The sequence below is a fragment of the Ipomoea nil genome, unplaced genomic scaffold (genome assembly GCF_001879475.1).
Source record: "Ipomoea nil cultivar Tokyo-kokei standard unplaced genomic scaffold, Asagao_1.1 scaffold2845, whole genome shotgun sequence".
Lineage (NCBI taxonomy): Eukaryota > Viridiplantae > Streptophyta > Magnoliopsida > Solanales > Convolvulaceae > Ipomoea > Ipomoea nil.
Genome location: NW_017619273.1, coordinates 847,509 through 856,387, shown reverse-complemented (window position 1 = coordinate 856,387; position 8,879 = coordinate 847,509). Strand labels below are relative to the sequence as shown.

The window sequence follows — 8,879 nt, the reverse complement described above, 5'->3', positions numbered from 1 at the left end:
AGTGAGAGCATGTGTGAAAGAGGATAAGGGAAAACATAACAAAGAAGATGAGGAAAGAAATAAAAGAAACTATAAAATAGAAAATGGAGTGGATTGGAATTCTCATTCCTTTATGCGTGTGAAGTGAATCTGGGCAAGTGTTGATCTAGTCAGGCGAGATGACTTCCAATGTCGTTCACCTCTCGGTTACTAGGTCTTTCATAGGTGTGGAACCACCGTTCTGTGACCACGTTCCTTATGAGCATTTCAACAAACACATTGTCTACATCTCATTCTGGGCCTTATCCTCTCAGATCTGAGGGTGGGAAATGCAAGTGGAAAGGCTTAGAGTGTATCGCAATCTCTTGCCAATACACTCTTCTCAAGACTCATACATGTGGTACAAAAACTCAAACACAAGTCAAGACAAACACACTACCCGCTAGCAGGGCTAGAGTGTATCACAATCTCTTGCCAATACACTCTTACGAACAATGCTAGTGTAACACCCCTGAATTTTAAGATATTTAAAGCTTATAAAATAAGGCGAATCTAATATTTAAATTCCTAAATAGAGCATAAACTATCCATAAGAGTCGGGGTGCTATGTCACACCTAGGTTTGAGAACCTAGATGCACGGTTAAACTGACCAAGCATAGCTAATCCATAAATCAATATTCAAATACAATCCAAGGCACACAGGCCATCTACTACGCCAGAGCTAATTAAGCTAAGTCCAAGGTTCTGATTAGCGTGCTCTGTAGCTAATGCTCATCACCTGAAAAACATTCGGTGTAACAACCGTCAGCGAATAATGCTCGTAACCCACTCAAACGCGTTAAGTACAGTATAGGTAGATATAAGAAATCATTTTGAAACTGGAATACATATATACTTACGCGACTCTAATTTAAACTCAAGATCAAGACTCAAGGCACATTAACAGACTCAACATTATAGAATAATCATAAAGACTAACATGCATCTTAAGAACACGTTGCAAGACATAACAGGCAGATAAGCGTATAAATAGCGAATAGAGACAACAAAGGCATTCAAGACAATCAGTTAGTAAGTAATCATCAAAGCACACAATCCATCTTCCAACCTTATACCAAGTTCCAACATTGTAACTCCCCTCCGTCCTTATATCAGTTCCAACCTATACCTCCATGCCACCCTTATATCGCCTCCCTTATTCCTCCAAGCAACTACATGCCCCACCGACAAACCACCTTTCAACCACCAACATATCAAGATAGTGTCGTAGTGCCATTCACATGATCTGCATCTCTAGTGCCAATATCAAGGGGTCAGCCCATATAGCCCTGACATGACACCGCAGCACTTATAACTTGACACATGCTCAACGGCAAGCTAGTCAAAGGTGGGTTTGTGCCTTTAGCACAGTAACCGCTAGGCCTGTACCTTTAGTACAATGACCAGGCACAAGTGGTGCTAACAGCCAACAATTCATTTCCACCAATCACAATCTCATCATCATCATCAATCATACCGGCCATTGCGCAATGACCACGATACTCATCACCATTTAATCAAGCAAAACATAATCAATCAATAACAGTCAAGATATAACAACAATGACGCATACTACACATAAATTCCTAGAACGATACTCAAAACATCAAACGAGACTCATACATGACAAACGGGGTACAACGGGACACGGGGAAACATCAAACGGGGAAAAACATCACGAACCAGGGCAAGTTTCCAGCGGGTGGGTGGCGGGTGGAGGACCACCCGCCGGCCACCCGTTGGCGGCGACTCACTGTTCCAGCGGGTGCTCCGCGGGCAGTCGCCTACTCGCCGGCTGCCCGCTGGAATAGTACATATAGACCTGGCACCGTGTATACGGGTCCATTAACAGGTCGACACGATAACGACACGAACACGATAAGGCTAAACATGGACACGACACGTTATGGTTAACGGGTTCAATTTTTTAACACGGACACGAACACGATTTGTTAACGGGTTAAACGGGTTGACACGATAGACACGTTTTGTTAACAGGTTTCAAGTCGTGTCGACACGAAACCCGTTTAAACCCGCTATTTCTATTAATATATTTTAAAAACTAAAATTTAAAGTTAAGTTCTATAAAAAAAAAGAAATAAAACCTACCGTTCAATCCATCAAACAAACTAAAAAATATTTAATCCATAACATTCATAAAATGATAAAATAACAACCAAAAATCATAATTAAAGGAGTCCATACTAGTTTTTAGAATCAAATTGAACACAATAAAAATTCAAATTTCAAATTGTTGAATGGTGTAGGATCTTGGCCTAATGTAGTAAATTCATCATTAGTCATGTTCATAATATCTTTTGTAATCTCATTCATGACAATGGTTCTTAGCGGGTTATAAACAGGTTTGGTAAACGGGTTCGTGTTAACGGGTTAACACTATAATATTAACGGATTAAACGGGTTCTTAATAGGTTTAATGGGTTGACCCGTTAAGACACGAAACATAACGGGTCAACCCGTTAACAACCCGGGACACGTTAAGGTTAAACACTAACCCGTTATTTTCGTGTCCGATTTCGTGTCGTGTTAACGGGTCGTGTCCATAATTGTCAGGTCTAAGTACATACGGGCAGCGGGTAGGTGGTGGGTACCCATGCCCCCACCTACCCCCCACTGATACACATGCAACTTTTTGGCCCCGAGATCTCTCGTGGAACCCGAAACCATGTCCAGACACGTTCAAACACATAACGAGAACACCACAGATTCAATTAACGGAATTAAATCAAGAATCATTCCAAATATGTTCTAGCACAATTCCTAAACATGCCAAGACTTCACATCAATCATATAATGGTTCGGGAGCATCCGGAACCACAAAAACATCAAGAAATCTATATGCAAAGTCCTAAATACAAGTCCTAGGCTAGACTTAACACCCGATCATGCATAGACCCACCCAAGTAAACCAAGAATATCACAACAACGAAATTCACAATACAAACCCTAGGGACAAGCTCTAGACATAATTAAAATACAATATCATTCATATAATCAATCACAATATCAAGAATATCAAGATTATCAAATAAACACAATATAAACCCTAGGCAAGGCTCTATCAAGACTCAACCACAGAATTACACATACGATTATCAAAGGAGCCAATGAATAAGATATAGCAAGGAAAATAGGTTTTGTAAGACATGGGTTACCTCTTAGCCCTAATTAATATCCTTGGCTACTAAGGTTCTTCTCTAAGATTCTTCTAGGGATAACTTCATGTAATACAACTGTGGGTGGTAAGGCTTCTAATTACTTTCTAATCCGCTATTTATAGACTTGGAAATCCTAATCAGAGTCTGATAGTAAAGACCTATGTTCTACTCCTATTAGGTTTATAGGTCTAGGATTCCTAATTAGAGTCCAACTGGTAAAATGCATACTCTCTTCATTCCTGATAGGCTTAAGACTCCCGTTTAGGCAAGGGTCCACGATCCATGGTGGACCACATTAATTAATTAAAGGGGATCCTAATCAAATTAAATCCTTTCTGATTATTATTAATAGAATTAATTAAATAATTAATCTAGGATTAAAGGCTGTAACACGGGGTGTTACAGCTAGGATGTATCACAATCTCTTGCCAATACACCCATCCTAAACCTTACGCAAGAGCACGTACAACACATATACAAGGCAATACAAAATCCACATCCAACAAGACATCAACACAAAGCCAAACAAATAGATCAATGCATATTTAGTACAAATAAATAAGATCCAATCCACTACTAGAATTTTAGCCAACCATTATATGAACTAAGATCAAGCAAATAGCAAAATGGGTAAAACAAAATATTATTAAATGAAGAACAAAAGTAATCTTTACCCAAATCCAAGCTAGATCCCTTCAAATGGTTGTGAGAAATGAGAGATCCAAGCTATAGAAACTCTAGATCTTCAATCTTCCTTCCCAAGTATCTAGATTTGAGGCTAAAACCCTAGAAAGAGAAAAGGTAAACTAGCCTAAATCTAAGGCTACCTCTAAGAAACTTCTCTCTAGAATTGTTGAAAGATGAATTGAACTCCTCATCTAAATGATGAGTTTTGCCTTAAATATCCCAAGCTGGTTCGTCACCCTATTCACGCATGGGTGTGAATAGGGAATAATCCCTCCGTGTTGAGCTCTTTGTCCAGTGCCTTTAAACCCCATTCACGGGACCCTCACGCCGTGAGGAGGGGCGTGAATGGGAAATAATTCCCATTCGGTCCTTCTCTCGTGCACAGTCACGGTGTGTTCGGTCCTCGTTCGCGCTCTTTTTTTTCCGGCTTTGCTCCTTTTTGGCCTTTTTACCACGTTTTCCGTCCAAAAGTACCTAAAAACAAATAAAATATATTTAGGAAGGCATTTCCATACTAAACCGTGCTTTTAGGTCATTTCACTCTAAAGTGTAAGACTTTCCTATCAAAACATGCACAGAACTCCTTAAAAAGGCTCCTAAAAACTAGCATATTTTGAGGCTTATCACTAGGCATTTCCCCTGAGGTGTGCAGAAAAGGCATATTAATATGAAGTTTTCTCAATAAAGCATTAAATTTACCTTGTTGCTCCAGTTCGTCCATATTCACCAACCTTTTTGGGAATGAATTGGCGGTCGGTAACGAGGCGTTACTGATCTGGAGTTTGCCTTCTTCTTTTCTGCGTCTGTGTCCTGCAATACCTCCTTTCCTTTGCTAGATTTTTCTTCATTGTCCCTGTTGGCATCTTCTTTCTTTCCTCTATTGGAACTTTCAGTCCCTGGGATCAGTTGAATTGATATGGAATTTACTCTTTCTTTAGGATTGTTCTTTGTTGTGCTTAGCAATGATCCCCAAGGTCTCTCGGATACCAACTTGACTATTTGTTTTATATGTGTTTCCATGCTTTTCGTATGGCTCGAAGTAGCCACACTCGAGGGTAAAGAAAAACAAAAAGAAATGAAAAGAAATGGTTGAATGGAAACTTGAATCAAGATTCAAAGTGTTGAACTTCCTCACTTTCTCACGAACTCAAAACTACCGTTTACCATTCCCCGGCAACGGCGCCATTTTGACAGTCTATTATTTTAGCGGGGATGTGATGGAAAGAAGAGTAGGAATAAAGATTCTCGGGTTAATATACTCAAGGAATGATAACTTGGAAGTGTTGAGAAAGGGTCACGGTGAGGTTGGTCATACTTTGAGATTCTTGGTCAAGCGAGTGTATGGTTAAGTTGAGGGTTGACAAGAGAGGAATAGGAAAAGGATGCTTGAAATATATTGAAACTATAAGGGAAAAACGGATTAAGATCATGTGCCAATTGCATTGTGTGATTAGCTAACCCCGCAATATGGATGGTAGAGGTGATCAAGTGTTGTGTCACAAGTCAATTGGGAGGATCAGTCACCAGTCAGTCACCCGGCCGGCGAGCTACGGCCAGCGTACCCAGTAGCGTCGGGCATGGAGAAAATCGACCTCGCAGAGAGAAGATCGACGACCCACTGGCTAATCAAGAACATCAAAAAACCCCGACTCCTGGTCAACCAGGGGGTCGGTGGGGGCCGCCGACGGTAAGTTTCCCGCCGCCGCTGCCATGGAAGTAGTGGCAGGAGGGTTCGCAGTCCTCCCCTGATGGTCGCTGCGACGGAAAAATACGAAGATGAAGATGATGACGACATAAAGAAACAGCGGGAAGAAGAAAGAGAAAAGGGAAATAAGAGGAATATCGGAGGAGAAACTGACCTGAGAAAGAACGACGGCCGGAGGTGAACGGAATTGACTTGGTGGGCTAGGACGCCGGCCGCCGGAAAAGAAAGAGGCTTGAGTTTTAGGTGGGAAAAGAGCGCTGGAGGGTTTGAAGCTCAGAAGATGCGAAGAGGAGAATGGGAGGAAGAGTTGGGGTATTTATAGGCTTGGACGGCCGTCGAGATCGTGACACGTGTCCTCGATCGGACAGTGAGGAAGAGTGACGTAACATTTGACAAGACGGTTATGGAAAGGCGCGTCTCAAAACCCTAACTGACGAAATTCAGGGGTAGTCATAGTTGCATTACAGCGACCATACCACTTCACAGAACCAGTCAGGAAAAGTGGGGATTAGTCAGGAAAGCCACGAGACACCAACCAAACGCTCAAGGGACCAGTCAGTATTGGAAAACAAGGCAGCTAGGAAGTTTTGACGCTTCCTTGACTTTTTTCTACTTTTTAAAGTCATCGCGCGGCTAAACCTAAAAAAGTGAGGGACTGTGATAGATACCCCAAATCAGATAGCCGGTCGGGGGTGTAGAGCAAGGCAGCCAAATTCAAGCACGACCCAATATTTAGCAGATGGGCAACACCTATGATCTCAAATCGTCATGTAAGGCGCCTGGAGACCACCGTCAGCCATCTTCAAGCGACCAGGCCCGCTAGTCGGTGTGTCCCCGACTGAGATCTTATAGGAGACGCGGATGGGCGACCAACTTCGGTAGTCGGTGTGTCCCTAACTGAATGCCGTGCGGGATTCAGATGGGCGACCAGGCTCCGTGGGCGGTGTATCCCCGACCGGGTACCACTCAGGAACTCAATCGGGCAACCAAGTTTCGCGGTCGCGGTGTCCTCGCCCGAGCACTGTGGCTCGTCAGGACGTCTCTTTGGCACCCAAGGCGTCACCGACTGGGTACGCGTCCAGAGGCGGTTACAGGCAGATTTTGCGGAGACTTCCTTATTTATTTTAAGTAGCTTCCTTTGTTAGCTTAGACAGTTATGGTATGAGGTAGGCTGGATTTCATATCCGAATTGGCTCTACGTCAACCCTACTTCCCATATAGAATTGGCTCTACGTCAGCCCTACTTTCCTCGTAGGAATCTTGTACTCTAGTATAAATATCCCCCGGGATCACCGTGTAAAGGGACGACAATTCTGGCACTCTAGCGGCCGAAACTCTAAAGAAATAATACCTCATTATTCTCCTCACTCCAATCTTTGATTCATCTAAACTCTTGTTTAAGTATTTTACGGTGGTGTTGGCCCAGGCATCCAAAAGCCGTAAAACTAACAAGACTCAACACATGCCAAAGTGAAACGTGCAGATTTTCCCAATTGACACGCTGAGCATAAACTGGAATTACAACGAATAGTACGACTAGACCCACTAACCGAACAACACTAAAGAATTTGACTAAGGACACGCTGATGAGGATGACCCAAACGATCATGCCAAACCGAAGCGGAAGAACGAGCGGAGAGAAATGCGGAAGGAGATGAACGTAGAACAGACAAAGTGTATAGGCCACCTAAACTATTGCCCCATAGAAGGATTTCCTTGTGGTGATATCCTTCACAAGAAAAAAAGAAGGATGAAACTCAAAGAACACATTGTTATCTATAACAAAACGTTGAACAGATAATAAAGAGGTAAACAGACCAGGACCATGTAATATATCAAACATCGTAAAAGACCTAGAAGGGGTATCAAAAGTAGCATAGCCAACATTACTAATAGACAAACTCATACGATCACCGACACGTAAAGTGTCATTACTAGTGTACTTCTCCAATGTAGAAAGGGCAGCTATGTCTAGAGTTACATGATTTGTGGCTCCAGTGTCCGGAACCCAAGTATGAGAATTTGACAAGGTGTTAGCACTAAAACCATCCTGAAACACCAAATTAACCCAAAGCCCCTGAATAACGCCGAATACAAGTGGCTCCTATGTGATCAAAACCTTTACAAATTTAACACTGATCATCATAACACTGAAAACAATTGGCTCCTATGTGATCAGAACCATTACAAATTTGACATTGAATATTAAACCCACGTTTGTCACGTCGCTGGCGGGGCTGCTTCTCACATGGTGTACCCCCGGTTCAATGCCATCGGCTGCTGCTGCGAAGCGGATGTCCTTCGCTTCTAATTCTCTGTTGAAGAAGAGGAAGTATGTGGCGCTCCTCAAAAAACGACTTGTGCTATTGCATATAATAATTTCCCGACAAGTTGGGCTCTTCAAACTATTTGTGTTTGAATATTTGTTTTCATGGACTTCTACAGAAGTCACGTGACAATGGTAATGGCAGCATTAATGACAATAATTATCATAAACCCTAGCTAACTAATACCAGATGAGAACTGAATGAATTGTATTCAATGAAATTAATTACAAATTAAAGATACAAGATACTGGAATATTGCCATTAATGCTGCCATTACCATCCTCCTAATACTGGAATATAGAGAAGGAATCACAAGAGGATTATGATAGGGAGTCATAATCTAACTCAAATACATAGAGTCCTAATACTTGTAACCCAAATCCTTCGAGACCAACACAATTCATTCCAACTAAGCTCTAAAAACTTTTGGGGGCCGTTTACTAACTGGAAATTTCTGGAAACTGGAAAATAAAAAACAGAAAACATGTTTACTAGCACAGTTTTCCATTTTGAAAACTTTACATGATTTACCAGTTTTCTAGAAAATTGGAACACTCTTAAAAACTGTTTTCTAAATAGAAAACAGAATCATCTATCATCTATTTAGTTATATGTCACTATAACTACTTTACTTATTTAAACATAACTTATTTGCTTACACTTTAAAGTTAGACATTATTTACATTATCAAAAATAAGAATTAAATATATAATGTTTTAGATTTTGATTGAACTCAATAGATTATTAGTTCGAACATTTTTAATTATGTTACATCGTAATACAAGTTCGATCTAGATATCGGATATTGAAAAATCTCACATATATTAGAATTCAAAGTAAAAGTTATATATTCATATACATGTCATTCAAATGAATATATTCAAAAAATATTTTAGATATTAGATAAAAAAAAATATTAATATTATCTAAACTAAATTTTAGGTGAACTTTGTAGGTTAGTG

The 8,879-nt window shown here is 40.9% G+C and overlaps 1 long non-coding RNA gene across 1 annotated transcript; it reads right to left on the bottom strand.

Moving 5' to 3' along the window:
- Positions 1-4,922: 4,922 nt before the first annotated feature.
- LOC109160044 lies at positions 4,923-8,534 on the bottom strand. Its single transcript, XR_002050678.1, has 3 exons — positions 8,449-8,534; positions 6,194-6,199; positions 4,923-4,933 (listed from the first exon to the last, which is right to left on the bottom strand). It is a non-coding gene; the product is annotated as an uncharacterized LOC109160044 (long non-coding RNA).
- Positions 8,535-8,879: the final 345 nt, after the last annotated feature.